General features: G+C 43.4%; 1 protein-coding gene across 4 annotated transcripts in view; it reads left to right on the top strand.

Annotated features, from left to right (window-relative positions):
- Positions 1 to 25,342, top strand: part of znf536 (zinc finger protein 536) — a 400,158-nt gene that overhangs the window by 12,265 nt on the left and 362,551 nt on the right. For all 4 annotated transcript variants that reach the window (XM_033036453.1, XM_033036455.1, XM_033036452.1 and 1 more), the window contains exon 2: positions 6,946 to 7,059. The gene's annotated coding sequence lies outside the window, so the exon portion shown is untranslated. The remainder of the gene's footprint in view (positions 1 to 6,945; positions 7,060 to 25,342) is intronic.

Raw genomic sequence — 25,342 nt, 5'->3', positions numbered from 1 at the left:
AAACAAAGAGTAGGGATTAATAGGTTCCTTTCAGAATGGCAGGCAGTAACTAGTGGGGTACCACAAGGCTCGGTGCTGGGACTGCAGTTATTTACAATATACATTAATGATTTAGATGAAGGGATTAAAAGTAACATTAACGAATTTGCAGATGACACAAAGCTGGGTGGCAGTGTGAACTGTGAGGAGGATGCTATGAGGATGCAGGGTGACTTGGACAGGTTGGGTGAGTGGACAGATGCATGGCAGATGTCGTTTAATGTGGATAAATGTGAGGTTACCCACTTTGGTGGCAAGAACAGGAAGGCAGATTATTATCTGAACGGTGTCAAGTTGGGAAAATGGGAAGTACAACGAGATCTGGGGATCCTTGTTCATCAGTCACTGAAAGTAAGCATGCAGGTACAGCAGGCAGTGAAGAAAGAGAATGGCATGTTGGCCTTTATAACAAGAGGAATTGAGTATAGGAGCAAAGAAGTCCTCCTGCAGTTGAACAGGACCCTAGTGAGACCACACCTGGAGTATTGTGTGCAGTTTTGGTCTCCAAATTTGAGGAAGGACATTATTGCTATTGAGGGAGAGCAGCGTACGTTTACAAGGTTAATTCCCGGGATGGCGGGACTGTCATATGTTGATAGAATGGAGTGGCTGGATTTGTGTACTCTGGAATTTAGAAGAATGAGAGGGGATCTTATTGAATCATATAAGATTATTAAGGGTTTGGACACACTAGAGACAGGGAACTTGTTCCCGATGTTGAGGGAGTCCAGAACCAGGAGCCATAGTTTAAGAATAAGGGGTAAGCCATTTAGAACGGAGACGAGGAAAATCTTTTTCACACAGAGGGTTGTTAATCTGTGGAATTCTTTGCCTCAGAAGGCAGTGGAGGCCAATTCTCTGGATGCTTTCAAGAGAGAGTTAGATAGGGCTCAGGGGATATGGGGAGAAGGCAGGAACGGGATACTGATTGTGGATGATCAGCCATGATCATATTGAATGGCGGTGCTGGCTTGAAGTGCTGAATGACCCACTCCTGCACCTATTGTCTATTGTCTATTGAGACGGGGGTTATAAAATTCAATACATTCTAGAGCAATTTCTACGGAACGGCAGGTAGAAAATGTAGCTTCATTATTTAAGAAAAGCATGGGAGAGAATATGGAGAGCTCTAGCCCAAGTAAAGTAATTGTTGCATTCAGAAACTTATAGATTAATTCAGCTCAGAAACAGGATATTTGGCCCACCACATCAATTGACCAGCAAGTACCTATCTACACTATTACAAGTACAACACTTGGTCTGCAGCCATCTATGTGTTAGCAATTCATCTGCTTGTGGAGATCTTTCCTAAAGGTTATGAGTGTAGCTTCTGCCATCATGCATTCCAGATTCCAATGAGCATTTGGGTCAAAAAGTTATTCTTCAGAACCTCTAACCCCCTGGCCTAATCTACATCTTCTAACCTTAGAAACCCCTGCTATGGGTAAACATTTCCCACTGTCTACCCTATCCTCGCCCCATGTAATGTTGAACACCTATCAGTCCCTCAACATCCTCCATCGAAGGGGACCAAGCCCAGCCAATCTAGAGTCATAGAGTCATAGACTGATACAGTGTGGAAACAGGCCCTTCAGCCCAACTTGTCCACACCGGGCAACATGTCCCAGCTATACTAGTCCCACCTGCCTGTGTATGGTCCATATCTCTCCAAACCTGTCCAGTCCATGTACCTGTCTAACTGTTTCTTAAACGTTGGGATAGTCCCAGCCTTAACTACTTCCTCTGGCAGCTTGTTCCATACACACACCACCCTCTGTGTGCAAATGTTACCTCTCAGATTCATATTACATTTTTTCCCCTTCACCGGGAACCTATGTCCTCTGGTCCTCGATTCCCCTACTCTGGGCCAAAGATCTAACCGATCTATTCCTCTCATGATTTTATAGTCTCCCCTCATGTCTGAAACACTCCACCCCCTGCAACATCCCTGTGAGTCTCCTCTGCACATCATCCAGTGCAGTCACATTCTACCTATAGTGTGGCAGAGAGAAGTGTACACATTTCCCCAGATGTGACTCGGCAATATGTTAAGGAAGTGATAATGGGGCATTTAGAATGCAGGAAAAGGATTAGGCAGTGTCTGTGTGGGTTTATGAAAGAAAATCACCTTTGATTAATCTACTAGAATCTTCAGAAGTTGCACCCACCAGGATAGATGAGGAGGAACCTGTATGTACTTGAGCTTCAGATTTAGTGCTACAGACTAGAGCTTGTTAAACAACATGTTGAGCTCATGGAGAGTCATAAAGCACTGGGGTAAGATCATAAGGTCATTAGTGCTAGGGACAGAATTAGGCCATTAAGCCCATCAAGTCTATTCCGCCATTCAGTCATAGCTGGTCTATCTCTCCCTCCCAACCCCATTCTCCTGCCATCTCCCCATAACCCCTGACACCCATACTAATCAAGAATCTATCTATCTCTGCCTTAAAAATATCCATTGACTTGGCCACCACAGCCTCTGTGGCAAAGAATTCCACAGATTCACCACCCTCCGACTAAAGAGATTCCTCCTCATCTCCTTCCTAAAAGAACACCCTTTAATTCTGAGGCTGTGACCTCTAGTCCTAGACTCTCCCACTAGTGGAAACATCCTCTCCACATCCACTCTATCCAGGCCTTTCGCTATTCTGTATGTTTCAACGCAGTTCCCCCTCATTCTTGTAAACTCCAGCGAGTACAGGCCCAGTGCCATCATACGCTGAACATATGTTAACCAACTCAACGGGTCAGGCAGCATCTCTGAGAAAAAAGGATGGGTGACATTTTGGATCAGGACTCTTCTTCAGATCTCGTGTGGAGCTCATTGGCATGGATTGAGGTTTGTTTAATGGACAGAAAACAGAGTGCTTGCATAAACTATTTATTGTTGGATTGGGAAGCTGTGGATGAGGTTTCGCTGGGACCAGTGCTGGACCCTATCGATTCACCATCCATATCAGCGGTTATGATGAGGAACCAAATGGGAAGCTGATGGTAAGGAGCTGGGTGGGAGTGTGCATTGGGAGGGGAGTAAGGAGAGGCTTCAGGAAGATATCCAGGGCGCTGGGTGGGAGTGTGCGTTGGGAAGGGAATAAGGAGAGGCTTCAGGAAGATATCCAGGGGACAAATGAATGAACAAAAGCAGGTGGAACATCATGTGGAGAAATGTGAAGTTATTCTCTTCTTAGAGAAAAATCAACAAGCACAATTTCTTAAATAGTGACAGATTGAAAGATGTTGGTGTTTAAGTGGTGAAATGGATTTGGATGTCCCGTACACAAATCTCTGAGAGTGAGTGTGTATGTAAAGCAGAAACATGATCTTTGGTCCACTATATCATTTAGAAAATAGGAATCGGATTAGGCAAAGTCTGCATGGATTTATGAAAGGAAAAGCCTCTTTGATGAATCTACTAGAATTTACTCGTATACTAGTATAATACTAGTATATGCAGAGGCATCAGGGAGATATCGAGGGAGTTGTGATACATACAGATAGTAATTACTGTTACAGTAAGTTTATACATACAGAAAGTCTATACTGTTATACTTAAAACAAAAGCTTTTCACTGTACCTCGGTACACTTGACAATAAACTAAAACTCCAATTACTTTCAGTGATTGGTGCTAGGATTTCTCTAAACTTCAAACTATCTTCAATCTGCCACAATTAAAAAAACAACCTCTGCTTCTCAATTTCCCCCAAAGTGGTTGGCTGCTCATTTTTCCACTTATCGGGGTCAGAATCTCAACAAAAGTGTCATCTATTCAGCTCGGAGATGGCAAGAAATGTCTTCAGCTGCAGAAGAACAGATCATTGGAATTCTGTGTTGGAATGTGGAGGCTCATTCACTGAATAGACTCAAGACTGGAAACTGTAAATCTGCAGATGTTAAAGGAATCACAGTATAGGGGGTTAGTGTAGGCGCAAGGACAGGTTCACTTGGCTCGCTTCTACTCCATTTCGCCTTCTGTTCTTATGTTCTTAAAGTAAAGTTGAGCCAAAGAGACCACCATTGGAATGGGTGAGTAAAAGCTCGAGTTTGGAGGAGAGTTTAATAAAAACGTTTGCGGGAGGATGAAATGGCAATGTACCAGGCAGGTGCAGTGTGGCTGAATCCATAGCCTTCTGTGGTGGAATGGTGAGAGTGATGATTGTAGAGTCAAGTGTGTTTAATTGTTACAAGTACCTGGAAGGAAACAGCAGAATTCTTACTTGCTGCAGCTATACAGACCCAATCATTGAACACAATAAATGAACACAGCATAATCAATGATATAATGAATGGGAAGAATGCAAAACCTTTGTAGGAGTTTTTGCTGAGAAGTTTATATAGTTGTGTTGGAAGGAGCTGCAGATACTGGTTTACACCGAAGATAGACACAAAATGCTGGAGTAACTCAGTGGGAAAGGCAGCACCTCTTGATCGAAGGAATGGGTAACGTTTTGGTTGGGCAGGGGTGACCCCAATGAGGGATTTTAATTTGGGAATAAAAATGTTAAATTTGTGAAGGAAATTTGACTTGGGTTAGACTGGAATAAACATGATTTTAGATGTGCTCTAGTTTATGAGATTCGAATTGGAATATTGGCACGACACCCTCAAAATAAATAAAGCATAGATAAAGATATTTGGGAGCAGACCATTTAAGGCAAACATGAGATGTGTCATGATTGTGAGCAATTTTGGGCACCATATCTGAGGAAGGATGTGCTGGCTCTGGAGAAGGTCCAGAGGAGGTTTACAAGGATGATCCCAGGAATAAGTGGGTTAACCTATGATGAGCATTTGTCAGCACTGGGCCTGTACTCGCTGGATTTCAGAAGAATGAGGGAAGGAACTCACCCGCTGAGTTTCTCCAGCACTTTTGTCTACCTTCGATTTTCCAGCATCTGCAGTTCCTTCTTGAACAATAGACAATAGTTGCAGGAGTAGGCCATTCGGCCCTTCGAGCCAGCACCACCATTCAATGTAATCATGGCTGATCATCCCCAATCAGTTCCTGCCTTCTCCCCATATCCCCTGATTCTGCTATCTTTAAGAGCTGGGTAAACCCCAAAAGCAGGTCACGTGGGCTGGATCATCTCACAAGTGTGGTTGAGTGAGGGTTGAGGCAGTGGGGCAGCAGCTCAACCAGCTGTGCCACGCTGCCACTCCTGTGTGGTCTAGGGGATTATTTTGCCACATAGGAAGTACAAACGTGGGCTCAGTCCGACACGCCTCCCTAAAGATAGGATTAAAGACAAGCCGCACTCCTTCAATATTGCACTGAATTTTCCAGTCTTCGTCAGGTGTTCAAGGATTCGGAGAGATACTTGCCCCAAACGCCACTTGCCCCATAAATTCCTGACCCAAGAACACGAGAGGCCAATAACCAAGTCACTGTCTGAAGCCAACAGGCAACTGCGTAGCTTTATCTGTGGAGTGAGAGCTAGTGTAAAATAATTCTGCCTCTTTACAATCTTAAACGATGAGCAACTCCACTTTGAGCCCCCAAAGTATAAATGAAATGAATTACCATTTAATCAGTTTGTGTTTGAGTTACGAATAGCTGCCCGTACACCAGGAGATGACGACGTGTGAGTGGATCGTTTAACTTCAGCAACATAGGCAGGTGTGGTCTCAGTTTGGCATTTCACCCCAAGGCAGCATCACTGACAATAGTGACCCTCCAAGATGCTGCACTGAAGTGTGTGTCACTTAAGGGCCTCTCCCACTTAGGCGATTTTTTTAGACGACCACCAGCGACTAGGACAATGGAATTCACCGAAGTCAGCACTGGCACAACATACATTAACCTGGTGACAGCCTACAACAGCACGCACGACAGCTTACGACAGCACCCACAACATCCTACGACAGCACCCACAACATCCTACGACAGCACCCACAACAGCCTACAACAGCACGCACGACAGCTTACGACAGCACCCATGACAACCTTCGACAGCACCCACAACATCCTATGACAGCACCCATGACAGCACCCACAACAGCCTACAACAGCACGCACGACAGCTTACGACAGCACCCTTGACAACCTACGACAGCACCCACAACATCCTACGACAGCACCCATGACAACCTACGACAGCACCCACAACATCCTACGACAGCACCCACAACAGCCTACGACAGCACCTACAACAGCCTACGACAGCACCCACAACATCCTACGACAGCACCCACAACATCCTACGACAGCACCCACAACAGCCTACGACAGCACCCACGACAGCACCCACAACAGCCTACGACAGCACCCACGACAGCACCCACAACAGCCTACGACAGCTCAAATTGTCGCCACTGTTGCCGAATAATTTCAACATGTTGAACACTTTTCGGCAGTCGCCTGTAGTGGCCTAAGTGGGACAGGCCCATTAGACTCTGCGATCAACTTGGAACGAATCTTGAAGCTCGTGCCGACGGGAAAACACGAGGAACTGCAGATGCTGGCATTTTGAACAAACCACAAAGTGCTGGAGGAACTCAGCAAGTCAGGCAGCATCTGTGGAGGGAATGGACAGGCAACGTTTCAAGTCGGGACCCTTCTTGACACTGGTAACAGGGACTTGGTGAAGCTTTATTCTCCCTTTTGGCACAAACAGGACGAGTGCCAACAGGCCATGGTTTAAACGTGCACATGTGATTTCTTTTTTTCCTTTTTGGTTCCTGCATGGATAGAGAAAATGAGCCTGTGATTACGTGCTCTGATATACTGTATTGTGAAAACTGAGACATTTCTCAATTAAATAATGAATTCAATAAAAATCTACGCATATTCATTGGTGAACTTGTTACACAAAATTGTTCCTTGTCATTGGACCGAACTATTGAATTAGTTACATTAGTTTGATACATTTTTCTCTTTGTTTTCTCCTCCTTGTGTTCTGCTGCAGGTTGCCAGCCATGACCCATCATCATTGATCTGTGAGGGTCTGAGAACCAGAGGCTGGAACCTTGGCATGAAGATTGGCACAGTTGCCCTCTGATCGCTCAGCAAGACACAATCGGTGAGCTTGGCTGGTGCCAATTTGTTATCATTTACCCATTTCATGTTAAACCCACAGTGGGATATTTCTGGTCAGGTGTATGTTTGAAGGATGTCATCACCAGACATGGATGACAATAGTCTAAAGGGTTTGAGGTGTTCACTAGCCTGTCATTTCCTCTTCCTAACAGAGGAGAGATTTTTTAATCCACCATTCTGATTGCTTGAGTGATAAAGAAAAAATAAATGCAATTAGTCTTTAAGAAATCTTCATTTGAATTTGAAGGGGAGGGAGATGGAGAGACAGACAGACTTTCTCCCAAATTTGTTCACCCTGATACTGTACCGTACTTATTAGAAGTCAGGCTGCAATTTACATTGTCAAAGAAACCGATTACATTATTGAAGAGCAGCGTAAATCTGGTCATTTATTCAGAGGTCAGTGACCCTGGATTTAAACTCGAGTTACAAAACTGCCAAATGTGTGGAGGTTTTGCTCTGGCTAGGTTGTGTGCAGGTCACCCGTGTAAAATGTAGAATGTAGAATGCAAGTGCAGCTGGCAGTGTGTAGCATCAGCCTGTTACAGCACTTAAAACCTGTGAGCATCTGAGAGAGATAAAGGTCTAGACTTGCGTTTTACTAGCCGACTTTACAATCCCATTTTAGCACACTTGAAATCAGCCTGAATGGGTCTGTCTGCCAAGTTTCTTCAAGTGACACGAGTGTGAGAGAACTGGGTTCTTGCTGAATAGTGAGTGTTGTTTGTGCCAAAGATCCTATAGCGGAGCAAGATAGACCACTCCTGCTAAATGCAATGGGCTGACATGTAGTACGCAACGGAGCGGAACGTGGGCCTTTTTTTCATCCATTTCAGTGACCCGACCCGACCCGACCTGACCCGACTCGCAGTTTAATCAACGTTGCGGGGGAACAGTTTGTGTTAATAATTTATAATTCTGAAAATTAGAAGATTTTCACCAAAGAACTTTTATTTTTACGAGGATGTTTCCGTAACCGGCTTCCGTCCCCGCACTAGTATCTTTGCTCCGTTATGGGATCTTTGGTGCGGAGACGGAAGCCGGTTATGGAAATGGGGCCGAAAATTACACATGAATCTGCCCATGACCGTACTACGTCTTTTTCTTCGAGTGATCTATCTTGCTCGCTATAGGATCTTTGGTTTGTGCTCCTTGCTAGTTTTGATACAGGCACTTGAATGGAATGTCACTGCAAGAGATGCAGTCCCCCAGCCTGGAAATATCTCAATGTATTGTGAAAGTTGTTCAGTGAAAAACGTTTCAAATTCTGCTTCTGAAAGAACTCTGAGCAATATTGTTTATACTTAAAAATATGGAAAATCCACGCTACTTTAAAGTCAAGATATTATTCCCAAAATACAAGGTAGACAAAAATGCTGGTGAAACTCAGCGGGGGAGGCAGCATCTATGGAGCGAAGGAATAGGTGACGCTTCGGGTCAAGATTCTGTACCTCGGTACCTCAGTACCTCGGTGACTACCAATCACCCCCCCCCCCCGGACACTTATTATTATTTATTCAAATCATTTGCTATGTCGCTCTTCCAGGGAGATGCTAAATGCATTTCGTTGTCTCTGTACTGTACACTGACAATGACAATTAAAATTGAATCTGAATCTGAATCTGAATCTTCAGGGTCTCCTATTCCTTCGCTCCATAGATGCTGCCTCACCTGCTGAGTTTCTCCAACATTTTTGCCCACCTTCGATTTTTCCAGCATCTGCAGTTCTTTCTTAAACATTCCCAAAATACGATTCCCTCTTTAGACATCTGTAAATTTTCTACAGCAGAATATACAGCTTGGTTCTCCAAAAATGTACACACTGAGCAATGAAGCTTGATGATCGAAACCATTCCAGCTCTGGCCGATGGTGCGGTGAATGCTTTCATTTCTGTCTATGATGCTGTTTAAGATCTAATTCATAAAAGTTAACATGAAGTGTTGGTATATGATTGTAAATCATGAAGATAAGTTGATAGATATATTAATGTACATATCAGTGAATTCAAATGGAGATACAAGAAGTCGTGATGCTTAAATAATTGACTCTATTTCAGAATGCCATAGTTTGGGACCTTAGAATTACATTAGTTGATGCCAGGTATATATTAATGTACATATCAGTGATTCTAAATGCAGATATAAGAAGTCCAGCTGCTTAAATAATTAAATATGTAGGAAGGAACTGCAGATGCTGGTTTACACCGAAGACAGACACAAAATGCGGGAGTAACTCAGCGGGACAGGCAGCATCTGTGGAGAGAAGGACTTAAACAGTTGACTCCATTTCATAATGGTGAAGTTTGAGAGCACAGACTTGCAATAGATCCCACTTGCTCGACACGAGTATTTTGCCAGAATAGAGCTGTAAAGCTACATTCACAAAGCATTCCACCTGTGCTAGAACAAGAAACAAAATCTAACCCAATTTAATTTGTACATGTGTGGATTGTGGATTTTCTCGGCCTCTTGATAATCAAAAACAAGTGCTATCGTTTGTGTTGAATGGGAAACAAATACTCCTGATCTTCCAGCTTTCAGCCTGAAAATGATTCCACTTTGCAAGTGACCTACAGAGGGTCAATCATTTGAAGTAAAACTGTTAGAAATGATAATCGCCGGATCTGAGGGTGAACAATTACAATGTTTTAAACCGTGGAATAGTTATGCTGTTATCTACTCGAATATGTGAAAGAATTAGCTGGTTCATTACAGGTTCACTAGAATCTGTTCCAGCGTTTATAGTGGCTCTACCTTTACTGTTCTGATCGCCTGGTGAACAATTGTTGTTTTTAATTATCTGGAGACCACGAGATCACGTTAGACTGGCCTTTTGGGGTAATTGGATAAACCTGTATAAATATGTTGATAGATTAAAATAACAATAAAAAAGAACCTGTACAATAACAAAAAAAAAGGTATTTTGCACGAGGGAAAATAAGCACCAAAATTAATCAAAGGTCACTAATTCTGTGTAACAAATGTATTTGAAGTCTGAGGTGATATTTGATATTGGTGATGGTGCATTGGTTTGTTATTTACTGCTAAAACATAATTATTTACAGAATTAAATATGGTTCTGAATAATTAAAAAAAACAATAAGCAGTAATGCATTAAAGGGAATCAAATAACTCCTATTTGACATTGGGGTTGCCGATAGAAGTCGACTGTACTAATTGTTTACCAATGCCTAATCCTTTGTACAGCCAGTATTCATTTTACTGAAACCACTTTTACAACTTTTTGTTTCATAAAATAATCAATGAATGATCCTGAAAAAATGATTTATTTCAATGGGGAATAGTTTCTGAAGTCACAGTCAGCTCTTGTTACGCTAATGATAAAGGAGTTTCTCCAGACCTGCCCTGTTTCATTTACCTAACGTTACTGTTATTGGTGGCACCTGAGACCATCGACAGCAGCCACCAGCTATTGGGAACTTTACTTCACCCTCGTTCACCGTAACTGAAGTGTAAAGGTATCTTAATATTTCAGCAAGTGAAACAGTTAACTGATCATCTACTTTTTGAATTGTTTAAGAAGGAACTGCAGATGCTGGAAAATCAAAGGTAGACAAAAGTGCTGGAGAAACTCAGTGGTTGCAGCAGCATCTATGGAGCGAAGGAGGGTTTTGGGACGAAACGTCGCCTATTTCCTTCACTCCAAACATGTTGCTGCACCCGCTGAGTTTCTCCAGCACTTTTGTCTACAATCTACTTTTTGAAACTGCTTTCATTTGTAGAAGTAAAATGCTGTAGTAAGTATCTTACGCCATTTAACCAACTGTTTGGTAAACGTACTCTGTCATTCTGTTGGCCAATAACAAAAGGTCTTTTAAAACAATGTTGTAACATTTGCTGGCAATGAAATAGATAATTCAGACAACTTATATCCAGGCAATGTGATGTTGGCATATGAGTTGGGAGATGTGATTATGAAGTTGTATGCGAGTTGATGTGATATTCATCTTGGTTCATGTACTGCTTGGGTGGTTTAGAGATACAGCATGGATGCACTAGTTCACACAAGTTCTACATTATCCCACTCTCTCATCCACTCCCTACATACTAGGAGCAATTTACAGAGGGCCAATTAATCTACAAACGCGCAGGTCTTTGGGATATGGGAGGAAACCGGAGCACCCGGAGGAAATCCAGGCCGTCACAGGGAGAACGTGCAAACTCCACACAGACAGCACCCAAGGTCAGGATCGTACTTGGGACTGTTGTTCTATGAGGCAATGGCTCTATCAGCTGCACAGTAGACAATAGACAATAGGTGCAGGAGTAGGCCATTCGGCCCTTCGAGCCAGCACCGCCATTCAATGTGATCATGGCTGATCATCCCCAATCAGTACCCCGTTCCTGCCTTCTCCCCATATCCCCTGACTCCGCTATGTCTTTCTACTGCTTGGAGTATGTGATACTGATATAATGCTGGAACAGTAGAAACAGATTGGGAAATATAGTATTGGCTGGGAAACTGAATACTCAAGTGGTACACTGATTGAGAGATGCTGTAATGTTTTTGCTTGTCAGGAATCAGATTTTGTTATCCTTCCTGGAAAACTTCATAATAATGTGCCTGTCAATGGCTGTGATACTGATATATTTTACAGGAGGTGTAATATTGCTACTACCTCTTCTGAGATTGATAAGAATGTGCTGCATGTCTCCGATGATTCGATGCTGGTGTATTTGTCAGGAAATTTAAAACCAGAATATTATCAGGAAGCTGGTATATCTGTCAAGGGTGAAATACTAGTAGCTTGTCTGGCACTAGGATAATGGTGGAGCTGTCAGTGATTATTGTGCCGTGTTCTTGCCTAGAGATGTGGCACTCGGCAATCGTCAGCAGACACCAGAACGATAAACTTGTTAGTGGTTAGACCAGGGAGAAATCCTAAAATCACTACTTGCATAACTTGATGAGGAAATGTAATGTGGATGGATTTTAGGTAGCAAAAATCTTGTCACCCGTTCCTTTTCTCCAGAAATGCTGCCTGTCCTGCTGAGCTCTGAATTTTGGCCTTTTACATTCTTAAGAAAGATTTGTATTTATATAGCATCCTATCATGGTCTTGTGACAGAAGAGAATACCGCCAACTAAAGAAGTGTGATCATTGTTCTGTGATGTAGTCTACAAGTGTCAGATCTGATTTTTTATTCTGACACTGGGCATTTTGGAATGGAATGTTCTGAGCTCTTATTCTAAAATTGCCCTGTAATCTTTAAGGAACATCTAACGTGGCACTGGCAACCACTAGTGTTTAAGAAAGAACTGCAGAGACGAAATGTTTAAGAACATTTCCCCGACATCAGTCTGAGGAAGGGTCTTGATCCGAAACGTTGCCAATTTCTTCTCTCCATAGATGCTGCCTCACCCGCTGAGTTTCTCCAGCATGTTTTGTCTACCTTGTCCACTGGCAACCATTAGTTGGGACTTTGTTACCATCCATATACCTGTTAAAATCCCTTTTAAACGTAATTGTGTCAGTTTCAACCACTATCTCAACATTAATCAGAATTAAAGGATGTTCTTTTAGGAAGGAGATGAGGAGAAGTTTCTTTAGTCAGAGGGTGGTGAATCTGTGGAATTCTTTGCCACAGACGGCTGTGGAGGCCACAAGTCAGTGGATATTTTTAAGGCAGAGACCGATAGATAGACTGTTGATCAGTACGGGTGTCAGAGGTTATGGGGAGAAGGCAGGAGAATGGGATTAGGAGGGAGAGATAGATCAGCCATGATTGAATGGTGGAGTAGACTTGATGGGCCGAATGGCTGAATTCTACTCCTATCACTTATGACCTTATGACCTTATTATTGTGAATGTCATTGTTCAGAAGTGATTCGAGATAGACTCATCTATGGTTGGATAATGAACTGGGAAAGTTGTGGACATAATTGGATTGATGAGTTAAAACAGAATAAAAGTTGACAGCAGCAATAAACCAGGAGAAGAGTAGATGTGGATGCGGATATGGAATGGGATTGTAGAAATTGGAAGGAAAGGTTTATAGCGATATGGGCCAATGCATGCAAATTAGACTAGCTTAGATGGGGCGTATTGGCCAGTATGGACGAGTTGGGCCGAAGGGCGTGTTTCCGTGCTGCCTGACTCTAAGGCATCGAGTGCAGAGGCAATGTAAAGAATGCTGTGTCTTGAAGAGCCACACTTTGGTACAGGCATGCAGAACGTAATGAGTTCAACAGAGTGTCGTGACAAGGAGGAAGGTTGTGTGTGGAGCTGGTCCGAGCCAAACGTTGTCACAGACATAACCGTTACACATGCATCAAATGATAAGTTGATGATCAGGCCAAAAATTAATCAAAATTCATATAAACACATCAATATAATGAGCACCTAATTGTCCACTTTAAAGACTTCCAATAATGGGGTAATGAAGGTTCTAGTCATTATCAGTGAGTAATGGGAGGCAATGTCAACCTCGCACCATTCATTTAATGATTTTGCTTTTACTCAAGGAATTAGACATATTTTTAGGTTGATTTGTGTGACTCTCAGGCTGTTTGGACTATTGTTGAGAACCAAGATATTTTTCAGTTTCAGGTATTAAACATATATAAAATATGGAGCGGCTGAATCTCACATTAAGCCTGAGTAGTCATTGTCTCGATTGTCTAATCGGGTAGATAGTTGCCAAGAGAGTAACAGGTCTTGTGCAGTAGACAGGACCAACACAAAGCTGCCTGATCTGCTGCAGGTATTACAAGATGGATGTGAGCATCTTATGGCAAGGACTACTTGTGTGTAGAAACAATCAGTTGCAGATGCTTGATGTTACACCTTGTATTCCGCCACATTTAACTGGATTTTAGCAAATAATATTTGACACAGAAATATAACGGTAGCACCTTAATCAAGGAGTTGGATTTTAAGGATGGCATTTAAACGAGGGCCTTTTCTAAGAGAATTTCCAAGTTTGGGGCCAAGATAACTGACTCAGCCGTCAGTCCCGACCCGAAACGTCGTCTGTCCATTCCTTCCGCAGATACTTCCTGACCCGCTGAGTTCCTCCAGCACTGCTGAAGTTTGCAGCATCTGCAGTTCCTTCTGTCTGCAGCTGATTGGTATGTGTTTATTATTGTAGCATGCACCCAGATAGAGTGGGGAAAAATGTTGTTTTACCCTAACCCTAACCCTAATGCTACCCAGGCAGATGAGGCCATTTGTAAATCACCAGCCCAAGGCAAGGGTGAGATGTACAGTAGCTGGTGATGGAGCTGAACAAACGGAGAATAACTAGAGGGGAGGGCTAAGGTGAAGGTTTGTGTTTGCACAGGGATCTCCGGAGACTAATGAAGGATCTCGACCTGAAACATCACCCATTCTGTTTTGCCAGGGATGCTGACAGACCCGCTGAGTTACTGCAGTATTTTGTGTCTATCTCAGGAGTTTAGTTTAGTTTATTGTCACGTGTACCGAGATACAGTGGAAAGCTTGTAAGGATGGAGGAGTTACAGAGGACTGAGTCCTGCTTGTTTCGTTTAGTTTTGTTCAAAGATACAGCACGGAAACAGGCCCTTCGACCAAACAGAGCCCGCGCTGACCAGCGATCGTCCTGTGGGGGACAATTTACATTTATACCAAGCCTATTAACCTACAGACCCGCGCGTCTTTGGAGTGTGGGAGGAAACCGAAGATCTCGGAGAAAACCCACGCAGGCCACGGGGAGAACGGATAAACTCCGTACAGACAGCGCCCGTAGACAGGATCGAACCCACGTCTCTGGCGCTGAAAGCGCTGTACGGCAGCAACATCCTCCACACCACTGTGCCACCCTGATTGGAGGCAGCTGATTTTCCATTCATCAGCTTGGACTGAATTCTCTGCTCCGGGCCCCAGTGGCTGCAGAATCGTGTGGTAACCTGTTGTGAAGCCAACCAGCTTTTGGTTTTAAATGGAAGTATATTCTCTCACCCGAAACGTCACCTATTCCTTTTCTCCAGAGACGCTGCCTGACCCGTTGAGTTACTGCAACAATTTGTGTCTATCTTTGATAACTATAGATCATGTATTGTCTTTCCGCTGACTGGTTAGCGCGCAACAAAAGCTTTTCATTGTACCTCGGTACACGTGACAATAACTAAACTCAAACTCAAACCTCATCTTTCTGACAATTGAAGTGGAACCAATTGAAGTCACAGCTATTAAGGGAACTTTTCGTTTTTGTACTTTTGCCTTGCAAGTGTGCAAAGTATATGGATAATGGTGAAGTTATATAGTTTCAATTTGAAATTGATATGTGCAAGTTTACAGTGAAATGGTTGCTTAAAGGGCCTGTCCCACTGGGCGATTTTTTCGGCGACTGCCGGTGTCATATCAGGGTCGCCAAAAGATTTTGAACATTTCAAAATCCAGCGGTGACACTTGAAAAAACACCGCGCGTCGTACGTCATCACGCCGCCAGTTTTTCGGTGACCTGATACGTCAGTCAATGATGCCAGCAGTCGCCGAGAAAATCGACAAGTGGGACAGGCCCTTAGCCGTCTATTCCACAAGCTGAGACCCCTGCTATGTTCATCATGTCAGTTCAACAAGGCTACGGGAACGAAAGTAAGATCACTCAGCAGAGAGTGGAGAAGATGACAGGAGGATTGATAAACTACCCCAGGAACGGCCCTCAATCTCGGTGGAGAATAGACACTTTGTCAGAGCCACTGACTGATCTCCTTCCAGCCAGTTTACCTGTGTGGGTTTGTTTCTGCTGAAGAATGTATGACATGGAGACAAGGCTTTGGCAGATTGTGTGATGTTGTAAATATGGCGAATGTGATGACAAAAGAGCCTGCAGGGAGTAACGGGATAGTGTTACGGATCGGTTATCAGTACCGGAGTCTTAGACTTTGAACTCACCTGATCTCGTGCAATTGAGAATTGATATGAACCACTGGTGTTGGTCCCCGCAGACTGGCGGACTAACCTTACCATTTACACTCTGCTAAGTGCCCTTTGTGATTATTGCAGGGCAGGTCTGGGAACATTTGCTTGTGATCAGTGGCAATTTCTTTTATTTTTGCAAAATTGCTCCATAAATGGCACGGTGGCACAGTGGCGCTGTGGTAGAGTTGCTGCGTTACAGCACCAGGGACCTGGGTTCGATCCTGACTAAGGGTGCTAGTCTGCATGGAGATTGTACGTTCTCCCCGTGACCGCGTGGGTTTTCTCCGAAATCTTCAATTTCCTCCCACACTCCAAAGACGTACAGGTTTGTGGGTTAAATGGCTTGGTATAAGTGTAAATTGTCCCTAGTACGCGTAGGGTGGTGTTAATGTGCGGGGATCGCTGGGAGGAAATTGAAGATCTCGGAGAAAGCCCACCCTGTGGGCCGAAGGACCTGTTTCCACGCTGTATCTCTAAACTGAACTAACCTAAACTAAAAAGGTCAGACCTCTGTAAGGGGCTGTTAGCTTCAGATAAATAAATATCAAATATCTGAGCTGTCAGTTTGATTTCAATGGGCAATGTCATCTAGAGGATAAAATCTGAGCTATAGCACACATTCTTTACTGTTGTGGGGTAGAATTATCCCCCTCCACAAATCTTTGCACATCCCCAATCCTGGGCTTTCCACTTGTCACTTTAATTTTCATGTATATTGTTCCCTCCCCACCATCGAAGGGATTTACAGGAGTCGCTGCCTCAAAAAGGCAGCCAGCATCATCAGAGACCCACACCACCCTGGCCACACTCCCATCTCACCCCTGCAATCGGGAAGAAGGTACTGGAGCCTGAAAACTGTAACATCCTGGTTCAGGAACAGCTTCTTCCCTACAGCCATCAGGCTATTAAACACAACAGCAAATAAGCTCTGAACTACAATAGACTATTATTGTTATTATTGCACTACTGTTGTTTGTTTTTTGTGTGTACGTATTTGTGTGTGTGCATGTATGTATGTATATATATATATATATGAATGAATGAATGAATAAAGTTTATTGGCCAAGTATTCACATACAAGGAATTTGCCTTGGTGCTCTGCCCGCAAGTGACAACATGACATACAGTGACAGTTAGGAATGACACAATCATATTATCATTATCGTATCCATGATCCATAAAGAAACACCTGAAGCATACAAGGTGCTCACACCCTTTCATTGACATAATAAACATCTACTTGGTCACCAGTGGTGCTCACTGATAGTAAGCATGCAGGTACAGCAGGCAGTGAAGAAAGCTAATGACATGTTGGCCTTCATGACAAGAGTTAAGTATTGGAGCAAAGAGGTCCTTCTGCAGTTGTACAGGCCATAGTGAGACCACACCTGGAGTATTGTGTGCAGTTTTGGTCTCCAAATTTGAGGAAGGACATTCTTGCTATTGAGGGAGTGCAGCGTAGGTTCACGAGGTTAATTCCCAGAATGGCGGGACTGTCATATGCTGAGAGAATGGAGCGGCTGGGCTTGTGTACTCTGGAATTTAGAAGAATGAGAGAGCATCTTATTGAAACATATAAGATTATTAAGGGATTGGACACGCTAGAGGCGGGAACCATGTTCCAGATGTTGGGGGAGTCCAGAACTGGGGGCAACAGTTTAAGAATAAGAGACAGACCATTTGGAACGAATAAAAACTTTTCACCCAGAATGTTGTGAATCTGTGGAATTCTCTTCTCTGGATGCTTTCAAGAGAGAGTTAGATAGAGCTCTTAAAGATAGCGGAGTCAAGGGTTATGGTGAGAAGGCAGGAATGGGGTACTGATTGTGGATGACCAGCCATGATCACATTGAATGGCGGTGCTGGCTCAAAGGGCTGAATGGTCTACTCCTGCACCTATTGTCTATTTGCAAAATCTTCCTTTTTTTATACACTCTGTTTGTTCCATCCTGTTTATCACAATTATCACCAAGGTACTGGTTTATAACTTAGTAACAATTATGTTTCTTGGTTGAATTTGCTCAGTTTTTAGGTCAATATATTGCAGATTCCATTTCCTAAGGGCAGTGGCCAATTTGCTTTCTCTAATTTCACGTAACCCCTGCTCCCTGTCGCTCCCCCCCTAGTCATCGTGCTACTTTCACTGTCATCTCGTTGAATTTCATTGTCTGTATAACTCGTTCTCACTTAGTCCAAAGCCAACAATGAACCATTGTGGGCTCCACCTTTCACTGGTCATCATTAATTTCTGCATATCTTTCATTCATTTGTTTTATATCACCGTCTGTATTTCTCAATTCCCTTTCCCATTACTCTCCGTCTGAAGAAGGGTCTCGACCTGAAATGCCAGCTGTTCCTTTTCTCCAGAGATGCTGCCTGGCCCACTGAATTACTCCAGATGTTTGATCCTTTGACTGTTTGTACTGGTGAGAGCTGGCGACACAAGGAAATACAAATGCTGGAATCTTGAGCAAAACATAAAGTGCTGAAGGAAACCAGCGGGTCAGGCAGCATCCTGAAGAGAGGTCCCAACCTCAGACCGCTGCCCATTCCCCTCATAGATGCTGCCTGACCCGCTGAGTTCCTACAGCACTTGGTGTTTAGCTTACCAGATGACACTGATACCCAGGTGTTCAAATTGGGTAAATGGCAGTAAGACTCAGGCATTTTTTGAATTTAGTTTTTCAGTTGTAGTTTTAGATATGCAGTGTGGAGTCTACATTGACCACAGACAGCACCCATAGTCAGGATCCGGGACTCTGACGCTGTAAGGCAGCGGCTCTACCCGCTGCACCACCGTGCCGCTCTTTGATTCGCATACATGTGTGGGACGTGCCCAGAATGTGCTCATGCCTCAGATCGAGCTGTAAAACTTGGTGAAGAAGCACAACTACCAAGGCCCAGTCCAACACGACCTCTCCGCAGCTCAGGTCTGCCCCACCACAGCACTTGGGAGTGCTGCACATTTTAGTACAATGTGTCCTAAATGTTATCTCATGCAGCGGTGAAATGGCTAGTATATATATACTAAAAATGCAATCATTGGTCATCTCGTATCTGCACAAACAGGAAGCAATGCGTTTGAAACGAAAACATTTGTTTTCCAAAGAACAAAACTAAAAACATGGAATTTTGCTTTTCCATAATGTAATGATTTGTTATACTGTAATAGTTAAATAGATTTATGCAAAGGAAGTCACAAAGATAACAATCACACAAAACAGAATTTGGAGTCGGACTTCTTATGATCAGATGTTGCTATTATAATTGTGTAAGTGACCCCCCCTAAGGCAACACAACAAACTTGTGGGTAGCCAGAGGCCTCTGTTAGAAAATTAAATATGTTTGTATCAGTCGCTATTAAGCAATATCTAAGGAAATAGTGATTGACCTTCTTATGCCTTAAAGGAACAAATATTACTTGTAAACTGGGACTCATTATGGTAATTAACTTGTGTGGTTCTGTGTTGAAGTTATGAGCTTGTGTACAAAGTAATAGTTTGATGTCTATTCTGACTATATTTTCCAGATCAAGGGACTGGAATATGGTCTGCAATTATTACTTCAAAGAAAATTGCAGTATTATTGGTGCGTTAACTACTGTTTAACTGAATTAAATGATTTTATTTAACAGCAAAGCGTAGAGTTCCGGAGTAACTCAGCGGGTCAGGCAGCATCTGTGGAGAACATGGATAGGTGACGTTTCACAGAGTGCTGGAGTAACACAGCGGGTCAGGCAGCATCTGTGGAGAACATGGATAGGTGACGTTTCACAGAGTGCTGGAGTAACTCAGCAGGTCAGGCAGCATCTGTGGAGAACATGGATAGGTGACGTTTCACAGAGTGCTGGAGTAACTCAGCGGGTCAGGCAGCATCTGTGGAGAACATGGATAGGTGACGTTTCACAGAGTGCTGGAGTAACTCAGCGGGTCAGGCAGCATCTGTGGAGAACATGGATAGGTGACGTTTCACAGAGTGCTGGAGTAACTCAGCGGGTCAGGCAGCATCTGTGGAGAACATGGATAGGTGACGTTTCACAGAGTGCTGGAGTAACTCAGCGGGTCAGGCAGCATCTGATGAGAACATGGATAGGTAATGTTTCAGGTTGCGACCCTCCTTCAAACTGATTGTGGAAGAGGAGAGAAAGCTGGAAGAGAGGTGGGGTGGATTAAAGGCAAGTGATAGGTGGATTTTGGGAGGGAGCTTTGATTTTATTTATGAATGGTTCATATCAATTAACTCAGACATGGATGCTTTTATGTGCAGGAAGGAACTGCAGATGTTGGAGCAGAGTCTGATGACTCTGCAGACTGTAAAAGGGTCTCGACCCTAAACGCCACCCATTCCTTCTCTCCAGAGATGCTGCCTGACCCGCTGAGTTACTCCAGCATTTTGTGTCTATCATGGATTCTTTTAGTTCTTTTGCAGATGAGGTGTTTTTGAGTCACTCACAACATGCCAACCGCTGTATCAAATTTGCTGAGCCAACACGCCAGGCAAACCTAACCAGCTGAGTCACGTAAAACCCGCTGAATCAGCCAACAATGTGTGACAACAAGCCGTCACATGGATTTTGAAATTGAAAATTTGGACCTATATAACTATTGCAACGTTTAAGAAACAATATACATGTACATGGATAGGACAGGTTTAGAGGGCTATGAGCCAAATGCAAGCAGGTGGGGCTCATGTGGATGGGACATAGAAACATAGAAACATAGAAAATAGGTGCAGGAGTAGGCCATTCGGCCCTTCGAGCCTGCACCGCCATTCAATATGATCATGGCTGATCATCCAACTCAGTATCCTGTACCTGCCCTCTCTCCATACCCCCTGACCCCTTTAGCCACAAGGGCCACATCTCTCTTAAATATAGCCAATGAACTGGCCTCAACTACTTTCTGTGGCAGAGAATTCCACAGATTCACCACTCTTTGTGTGAAAAAGAAAATTATCATCTCGGTCCTAAAAGATTTCCCTCTTATCCTTAAACTGTGACCCCTTGTTCTGGACTTCCCCAACATCGGGAACAATCTTCCTGCATCTAGCCTGTCCAACCCCTTAAGAATTTTGTAAGTTTCTGTAAGATCCCCCCTCAATCTTCTAAATTCTAGCGAGTACATGTTGGGACATTGTGGGCAAGATGGGCTGAAGGGCCTGTTTCTACACTCTATGATTCTATAACAGGCAGTCACATAATGATCAATAAACAATAATTGTATTTGAAAGCCTGAAGCGTGATCTTAAATGTTAATGACACAAAATACATGCAGTTGAGGGATTGTTCCTTGGACATTTTTCGGGTTTTACTTAAATATATTCATGCTGGTTAATTTAAAATTATTCATGAATTTTGATTAATTTCAAGAGACCTGGGGATTGATGATTGTGGGCAGATGGGTCTGTAGAGAGCTGAACCCTCACAACAAAGCCTGGGCCATCTTGTTCATTTTATTCTGCTGGAAATTAAACAATGTAATGGTATTGATTTAGGCTGAGTGTGTTTGTGTGCGAGACTCCAGGTACCTATGGAGAGCATGAGGTATCTATGAAGTCAACATATTCAGAGACCTCTCTCACCCTTACCATTCCTTCTTCTCCCCACCCCCATCGGGCAAAGATACGAAAGCTCTCACCACCAGACTCAGGAACAGATTCTTCCCCTCTGTTGTCAGGCTGCTAAATTATCCTATTGTAAGCTAGGGTACTGGCCAATTCACCTCCACCCCATTGCGGACATTGGTCTTAGTCTCTGGATCTGTTATGCTCTAATGCTGATAAACTCTGTACCTCTCTCTTTGCTATAACCTATTGAACTTGATAGTATTCTTGTATTGAATTGCCTTGATTACATTCATGTACAGTGTACGTTCATGTCAAAGGAGCAGAATTAGGCCATTCGACCCGTCGAGTCTACTCCGCCATTCAAACATTGTTGATCTATCTTTCCCTCTCAACCCCATTCTCCTGCCTTCTCCCTGTATTAACTGATGTGAAAGCAAGTAAAACAAAGCTTTTCACTGGACACATGACATTAATAACAACTCTAAATCTAAGCCACCCGTTTCACTGCCACAGTGGACAGATATTTAGCTGTAGCATTGCCAACAAAGCCAAGCCTTTGTGCAATATAACTCTACAGCGCTGGGGCAGAGAAGTTTCTTTTACAAGTGTCAATGCCCCTTGGTAAAGATGGCAAGGTCAAATGCTCACCATCTCTTTTTCAGACTTGCAAATGGCGTGCTTTGAAGTTGTTATTACCCATCTGCTGTCTTCTAACAGGAGGGTAGTGTGTAGTTACCACTCAACTGATAATACATGTTGCTGCCAACTTGAATAAGAATGCTCTGAGTGGTTGAAAGAAGTTGTCAAAAGCCTTGCATTCCATGAATTCATATTGAGAAATATTATTCTGCAGCAGAACAGTCTATCTTAAGCAGATGGTCTGATAAGCAAAGCTATTTGTAAAGTAACATTATGCAAAATCTTGCATTTGAAATGATGTACAGTCAATTCCAGTCGAGTACAGAACCTGTTTGCCATGACATTTTATTAGCTTATCAGCAATTCACAGTGATATGTTAATAATTTTCTGTTGCACATTTACTTGCCTGCATTTAATTGGAATGAAGGATTTTCCAAAACACAGTGCTTCATACGTTAATTTCTAAGTTGCTGAAATTTGGCAAATTGTACAAATAAGAGAAGTCATGCAACATGTTACACTGAAGGTGACTGTGTGTGATTTAGGCTGTAAACACGGCAAAATACTTGCGCTGCACAATAAAGAATTTACAACTAAAATTATTCCATTAACAGCAATGAATATATTGTGTGCAAACAGTGGCAGGTTTTGCATTTCTGATTTATGTTCGGTGAAGTGGATCTAACGGTGCCACTTAAAAGCTGTGGCTGATCCACCATCTGAATCCTTTCAAGTCTTTCTGATCTGTTCTGTCGTTTTATGGTCCTTCAGAAGGGCTGCTCCCGCACTCTGTCCAAACACTCAACCCTCCCAAGCATCTTACCTGTCCTCTCTGCCGACCCACCTGGACTGCCCTTGATTACCTCCAGCATCTATCCCAATACACTTGTCCACCTGACTGACCTGTGACAGTTCAGTCCAACCTTTCCTGCCACCTCTAGCACTCAAGTCTTCTCTAGTTTAGTTTGGTTTAGAGATATAGGGTGGAGATACATCTTTGGCCCACCGAGTCCACGCTGACCAAAATTCACCCATACACTAGTTCCATCCAACACACTGGACAAGATTTACACATCTTTGGAATGTGGGAGGAAACCGGAACATACAGAGAAAACCCAAACGGCCACGTGTAGAACGTACAAACTCTGTGCAGACAGCACCCGTAGTCAGGATCGAACCCAGGTCTATGTGCCTTGTACCTTGTACCTTCCGAAGAGTCCACCAGGAACTATACTGGAAGTTAGACAATTTTTATACTGGACAATTTACATTTACACCAAGCCAATTAACCTACAAACCTGTACGTCTTTGGAATGTGGGAGGAAACCGAAGATCTCGGAGAAAACCCACGCAGGTCACGGGGAGAACGTACAAACGTATGGCGCTGTAAGGCAGCAACTCTACTGATGCACCACCGTGCTACGCCAGTGAAACTCACTCTTAAAGATAACAGGGTTCCCAGGGCGGAAATGTCAAAGACTAGAGGGCATGGATTTAAGGTGTGAGGGGGAAAGTTTAAAGGAGATGTGCGGAGCAAATGTTTTTACACAGAGTGTGGTGGGTGCCTGGAACGCGCTGCAATAGGTGATATTCATTCCAAAATGATTTGCTTGAAGTGATTTTGATTTGAATTAGTTGTCCAAATCAATGCCTAAGTTGAACTTATAACTCGTTTCAACTAATTGGAAAACAGGAAGTGTAGGTGTGAATCACCCCAGCGAGTGACAAAGAGCTGACAGCTGAGTTAGATGATGTTGTATAACCTACCAGCACAAACACTCATGTAGCAGATGTGGCATGGATCATCCAATCCGGCTTCTGCCACGTTTGACCTGAACTCATTTTTCGAAACAGGATGAGTGGAAAAACTGAAATCGGGTCGAATCAATTAAAAACAGACAAAACAATCCTGAATTCCTACTTATTTTACAACTCAACTGAGCAGAATGCACTGGCGTTAAAGCAAGTCTATGCGGGTCACATTTCTATGTCTAATTGGAACTATTTTCTGAAGCCAGGCTATTAAATCTGGTTCCACAAGAGCTCCGTGAGTTTCTTCTGCAGATTTTCCAGCTTTTTATACACTATTCCTCCACTTAACACTGTCATCAATCCAGCCGCGGTGGGCGTCACGATAGGAGGCAGTGACAGAATAGTTCACTGCACCTCTGTTCCAACAACCTACCTTGGACAGACCAATCAATGGGGCTGTCTCAGTCACACCAGTGTGAGTGCTATTATTCCCACCATCTGTCCTTTAGTTACACATGAGAGAGAGAGAGAGAGAGAGAGAGAGAGAGAGAGAGAGATTCATGGGCATTTGGACGTTTCCCGTTCCTTTTACCCCAGCCTGGCAGCGGGCAACAAGAGACGTCTGAAGAAGGGTCTCGACCTGAAACGCCGGCCATTCCTACGCTGCAGCAATGCTGCCTGTCACAGAGTCATAGAGTGATACAGTGTGGAAACAGGTCCTTCGGCCCAACTTGCCCACACCGACCAACATGTACTGAATTATGAATTACGTTCCACATAAACTGTACAACTCCTCCCCATTCAATCATGGGGTAGACTGACTCCACCCCCCCAAATCTTCGCACATCTCCAAACCTTTCCACTCATCTCTTTCATGTATCTTGTGTTTTTATGACTGTTGGCAGATCAATTTCCCTCCTGGGATAAATAAAGTTCTATTGTATCGTATCGTATTGTATCGTATATCCCAGCTACACTAGTCCCACCTGCCAACAGTTGGTCCATATCCCTCCAAACCTGTCCCACTGTGCTACTCCAGCATTTTGTGTCTATTGAATTGAATACATTATTCTCACGTGACAAGTCACAGTGATATTCTTTGTTTGCGTACTCAGGGTATGCTAATAGCCGCCACAGAAAGGGCGCTGACATAGTTACAGTCTATCTTTGGTGTAAACCAGCATCTGCAGTTCCTTCCTACACAAGAGAATTCTCTCCGGGGTGGGAGATTGCAACCTTCACGTGGTCCGCCCTGTTTCAACGAATGCAATCAACCCGGTCTGCACAATCAAATAAGATCAAATAGAACAAGTTGTCCTTCAACTTTAGGCTGTGCAAGAAGAAGAAGAAGAAGAAGAAGAAGAAGAAGAAGAAGAAGAAGAAGAAGAAGAAGAATTCTCTCC

Source organism: Amblyraja radiata, chromosome 17 (assembly GCF_010909765.2).
Source record: "Amblyraja radiata isolate CabotCenter1 chromosome 17, sAmbRad1.1.pri, whole genome shotgun sequence".
In the NCBI taxonomy this organism is placed as follows: Eukaryota; Metazoa; Chordata; class Chondrichthyes; order Rajiformes; family Rajidae; genus Amblyraja; species Amblyraja radiata.
This window is presented reverse-complemented; position numbering and strand designations above follow the sequence as displayed.